The sequence below is a fragment of the Manis javanica genome, chromosome 11, assembly GCF_040802235.1.
Source record: "Manis javanica isolate MJ-LG chromosome 11, MJ_LKY, whole genome shotgun sequence".
In the NCBI taxonomy this organism is placed as follows: domain Eukaryota; kingdom Metazoa; phylum Chordata; class Mammalia; order Pholidota; family Manidae; genus Manis; species Manis javanica.
Window position 1 is genome coordinate 33,209,107 of NC_133166.1, and position 6,000 is coordinate 33,215,106.

Sequence of the window (6,000 nt, forward strand, 5' to 3'; positions counted from 1 at the left end):
AGGGTGGCACTCCAGGGCAGGCCCATTAGAATGAAGTGACTGACGTGGTAGCTAACTCACCGGACAGTGCTGATGGCAGTGAACCACTGCAGATGCTGTGAATTCCCTGCAGGTCCATGGAAGGTGCATCCCAGTGAAACTCAGCAGTGGGGTCCAAGGCTTGGGATGCCAGCTAGGAGAGGAATCCTGCCTGAGTCAGGGCAGACCTATCTCCCCCTGCAACTCTCAGACCTGCCCCTGCTCATGGTGCACTGGGTCCAGGACAAACAGGGCCCAGTTCTCATTGAAGACTGTGGGATCAGTCCTTTCCAGGGAAGTCTTCTGTTATCTTTACAAGAGTTCCGGGTATTGTTGACCAGGGGAGCTGATCTCATAGTCTCTGTGCAGGCTTGCTGATCGACTTCTCAGGAGAGGCCAAAGAAGCTCCCTGCTTCCTAGATCTTTGTCCCAAAAAATGACACCTTAGGTAGGTGGGTTCCTCCAGGTATGCTTCCTGAAATGTCAGCCACCAGCCCCTTGCCAGCACTCGGTAATCATTCACACTGTTTCCTCCATGGGCTGCACTACCGTCCACACCCAGGAAGCTTGAAGTTCATGGTCTAATAGTTGTGCCCAGCCCATTGGACAACTCCTACTGGAAGCAGCCTGGCCCCAGTGCCCTGGACAGCACCAAGGGCCCAGACCCTGGCACATCGTAAAGGAGAAAAGGACGAGCCCCCGGCCCAGGAGCCCCAGGCTCACCCCCATTACAAGGGGCAGCCTGGGTCTTCCTCTGCGGGCTCCTCACTCCATGCCCAGGCCCCAGCCCTCCTATGCCAGCTGTTTGGACCCAGTTGACAAGGGTGACAGCTCTTCCTGCTGTTCCTGAGCATCACAGCCGCTCCAGATGCTGGGCCGGGCTCTAGGGATCCCACAGGGTCTAAGACACAATCCTTGTCTCAAAATGGTCATTCTGGGATCTATAAATAGGTCTGGGTGGAATGGAAGGCACAGCGAAGGGGTAAGTGTTGAAAGAAGAAGTTGGGTCACGAAGGACCTTGAATGTGAAGCTGAAGGACTGTCTTTGTCCTGTATTCAGGGTCTCTGAGGTTCCCTGAACAGGGAAGTGTTGAGATCAGATGTGACCACACGAAGAGAGGGAGAGGGGCCCTGTCTCCTCCCCGAAGGCACAGCTCCCAGGCCACCAGGGGGTGCATGCCGGCTCCTTCTGACCAGAGTCCAGGTGCCAGGCTGGCTCTGTCCTTGCCCTCCTGCTCACTTTGTCCCCAGACTCCTTACTCTTCCTGCCAGCATACTCAGGGGATTTAGACGGTCTTGTGGAAGGCCGTCGTCTCCCAGATTTCACAATGCGAAATAAATGTTAGAGCACTGGCTTGGAGACAGGCAGGTTGGGTTCGAAAACCAAATTTCTTTTATGCAGGAACTTGAGCAGCTCATGACCCCTCTCTGAGCTGGCTTCTGTTTCTGCAAAACAACTTTGCCCTTTGTCATGAGTGTACAATGAGATCATGTGTGCCAAGGAGCTAGTGTATGGCCTGGGAACCCAGCAAGTGGTCAATTAAGGCTTACTGAATGTGAACCTGACTAGCTGGGGCCTCTGCAAGAGGAAGCCCAGCCAGGTTCAGCCCAGGGAAAAAGTTCCCTAACTGGGAGAATTCCAGGGATCACCAGTGAGACCATATCAGGCAGCGCTTTGACCCCTCGGCTGCCCCCAGGGGCTGCACTCCAAGGGTTTATAGGCTATTAATAGTTCAGGGCAGCAGGGCTGCAGGCCACTGTCCAAGGCACTCCTCTCCTCCCCTCTGCTTTCAGCTCTGTGGCTCTTTAGAACCTCTTAGAGTTGTGCTGTTTGGGAAAATGGTAGGGGAGAGGGCATGAAACCTTTCTGAGAGAAGGCCACTGCCCTCCCAAATTGTTTCCAACAGAGGTCTGTGTATTTCACCTCTCTGTTTTTAGTGAGGTAAATGAAAGCCCTCCTTTCCTGCTCTTTGTTTTGGGTTTTTCTTTAGAGTAACTGCCTATATATAGGAGTTCACATTGTCACACACTTTGACATTTTCTCATTTAATCCCTGTCCGGAGGTAGGGCCTACTTTTATCCCCATTTTGCAGGTAAGAAAACTGAGGTTATCATTTGTGGGGTCTAACAATGAAGTGAAACTGAAGAAGCAAAACAGCAGCAGATTCAGACACTCCAAGAAGGGACTAGCAGTTACCAAAGGGGAGGGGTGGGCGAGGGCAGGTGGGGAGGGAGGGAGAAGGGGATTGAGGGGTACTGTGTTTAGTTCACATGGTATGGGGGATCAAGGGAAGACAGTGTAGCACAGAGAAGGCACATAGTGGATCTGTGGCATCTTGCTGCACTGATGGACAGTGACTGCAATGGGGTATGGGTGGGGACTTGATAGTATGGGTGAATGTAGTAACCACATTGTTTTTCATGTGAAACCTTCATGAGAGTGTATATCAATAATAGCTTAATTAAAAAAAGAGAGAAAACTGATGTTATGAGCACTTATGGGATTCAGCCAGAGCTGCAGGGCTGGCCGTGGAACTCCGAGCATCAAACTCAAGATCTCTGCCTCCTGTGCTCTCCCCACACTGCCTCCTATCTCCCTAAGGACCTCCCTTCCCTGGCTTTGCAGAGTTCCCTACAAAGAGCACAGGAGCACAGAATTCCAGTTTTGAAAGGCCACATTTCCCATACAAGCAGGAACCCCTCCTACAATATTCCTGGCAGATGGACATTCTGCTTCCCGGAAGGGGAAGTGAGGGGAACTAGCAGTAAAATCTGTGAAGAAGTGTATCATCTGGGTTGTCTTCACCTACAAGAGAGCATAAGTTCCAACTTCCCTGGCCTACACCATAAGGAAAATTCAGCTACACAAGAATTCCAGGGCTGGTTAATTCAGTGGCTCCAGGATGTCATCAAAGACCAAGGTTCTTTCAGGAATTTGGGTCTGCCATCCTTAGGGGCCGGTGTTTCTACACATGAGCTTGAGATGGCTGCCTTCATTCCAGGCTTCACAAACAGCCTCAAATATAGCCCGTGGAAAAGGGACAGTGTTTCCCTTCCCCCCCACCCCCACCCCATGTGTCTTCTTCTTCCTCTTTTTTAAAGCAAAACCTTTCCTGGCATCATTTAGTGACATTGCCTCATGTCTCCTTGATCAAGACTGAGCCTCATGGCCACCCTTCAACTAAACACAAACAAAGAGAATGAGATCACCAGAATGACTGGCCTGAAACAGTGAGAACTGATTAGACCTCTCTGAGTCACAGAGAAGACATCTGGAGCCTTAAATATGACCAGCATCTGTCAGCAAGAAAAGGGGGAGAACCCTTTTGGGGAAGCTGACCAATACCTCTGATCCTGATAGATGCTATTTTTCTGATTTACAGGTGACAAAAATTGAGATTAGGAAGAACTAAATGATTTGAATCCTTGTCTTTTGGATGTTACCCAGCATCTCACTCACATCTATAATCCCAAGAGCATCTAGAACAATGCTTTACATGCAGATGGTGCTCAACCAACCAGTTCAGTTTAATTCAGCAAACATTTAGGGGTTGCCACAGAGTCTGTAAGGTGCTAGAAATATAGACATGAGCAAGGCAGAGTGTCTACCCTTGAGCTTATAATGTGGTATCTTTGGGTCATTATTAATATTATTCTCACTATTATCAACTGACATTTACTAAGCACACATAATGTGCTGGGCATTTGAAAATAAATAATGTTCATGTCAAGGTTCAGAATAATTTTTATATACCATTTGGCAAACAAGAAAGTGACACCAAGGGACATGAAGTAATTTACTCAAAGTCTCATGACTCGCAAGTGTCAGACCCAAGAACAAACTCAGGTCCACCTAATGCAGAGTCAACCCTCTTTCTGTCAGTCATGTTCTCTGTGCCTCTCATGCTGCTGAATGTTCTAGTTTACCAAGAAAAAAACATATAATGTTAAGCCAGTATGTGAATATGTAGGTCTCAAAAGTTACTGTCATAAGACCAATTTTTGTTTGTCTCTCATCTTTTTTGCTGGACTCAGTGGGGATTACCCTCCCCCTCCCAAGAGATGCAAAGTTGGGCAGTTTCATCATTTTCTTCTGGTTCTTAATGCCTCACATTAAGTTTCCAACAAAATAATTCAAAGATTAAAAAGTCTCCCCTCAAATTCCACTCCTTGGAATTTACCCAAAGAATACAACTTCTCAGATTCAAAAAGACATGTGCACCCCTATGTTTATTGCAGCACTATTTACAATAGCCAAGATATGGAAGCAACCTAAGTGTCCATCAGTAGATGAATGGATAAAGAAGATGTGGTACATATGCACAATGGAATATTACTCAGCCATAAGAAGAACAGAAATCCTACCATTTGCAACAACATGGATGGAACTGGAGGACATTATGCTCAGTGAAATAAGCCAGGCGGAGAAAAACAAATGCCAAATGATTTCCCTCATTTGCAGAGTATAACAATGAAGTAAAACTGAAGGAACAAAATAGCAGCAGACTCACAGACTCCAAGAAGGAACTAGTGGTTACCAAAGGGGAGGTGTGTGGGAGGGAGGGAGAAGGGGACTGAGGGGTATTATGTTTAGTACACATGGTGTGGGGGGTCATGGGGAGAACAGTGTAGCACAGAGAAGGCACATAGTGGATCTGTGGCATCTTACTACACCGATGGACAGTGACTGTATTGGGGTGTGGGTGGGGACTTGATAATATGGGTAAATGTAGTAACCACATTGTTTTTTCATGTGAAACCTTCATAAGAGTGTATATCAATCATACCTTGATAAAAAAAAATAGATCAGCATAAAAAAAAAAGTCTCCCCTCCTTCAGCAGGGACTTATGCCAGGAAGCACCCACAGTCAGGGAAGTGGGACATTCCTTCTCTATTTGCTTTTCAAAGAATGAATTTTCCTCAGGTCAGAAGCACTGGCAAGTCATTTCTGGAATCCAGCAGTTCCTCCATTTTAAGTGTCTGGCCTTTGTTACCATCAGCCTCTGGTACCTCTGGGCCCTCTGGAGCTGCCCCAGGATGAGCTGAAGCACATGCTCTATGAAAATGCAAGTCACTGGTTGGCCAGCTTTGGTCAAAAGTGTCCTCCTTGACATGGCCTGTGGTTCAGAATCCCACTAGCTCCGCCATGAGTCCGTGCTCCTCCGTGCCAACACAAGCTGCTGGATGTTGCTGAGGGGTACTCCGCCCAGTCCATCTCCTTCTATGGGCTGAGGAGGCTTGTGTCCCTAAAAGTCACCTGGAGCCTTAAATATGACCAGCATCTGTCAGCAAGAAAATGGATGTCTGCTGCCATCCTCCTGGGAGCCCTATATCTGGGGGATCGGCAGTGAGCCACCCGTCTGGGTGTCGGGGAAGTGGGACATTTATTTTCTCTTCACAGAAACTCAATAAACATCCCTCCCTAAATCCCATACTATAGTCATACTACAGGTCTCCCAGTGCCCTGGGCCATCATGTCTGGAACCTGGATGCCTTAGGGCCCACATGTACTTCTATGTTGAAGACACCCAGGAAGATTTCTCCTCTCCCTTAGGACCAAAGAGCAATGGGCAGCTTCTCAGAACACTCCAGCCTCTCTGCTAATTGCTGAATGTTCTTCTCCTTAAATAAGTGCTTTCTGGGGAAATTGAGTTGCCTAACCTCCCAGTGGGCTCCCAGGTCCCACGAGGTCTGCAGAGGTTGGGCTTAGGTGAACAGGGCCCAGCTTCTGTCACTTTTCCCAAGTACTCTCTCCACCTACCTCTGCCTGCTCCCACCTGGGCCTATTTCCTCCCTTTTGTTCACCTTAGGGTTTTGGGAGTTTTTTTTGGTCCCAGTCTCTTTTCTTACACTCCAGATAAGGCCTTTTTGCTCAGAGCCAGTGTTATAGCACAGAGAGAACAAGCAGAGGCCTGAGATTCAGGCGACAGCCAGGTTCAAATCCACATACTTCTATTTACCAGTGGTGAGTCCTGCAGTAA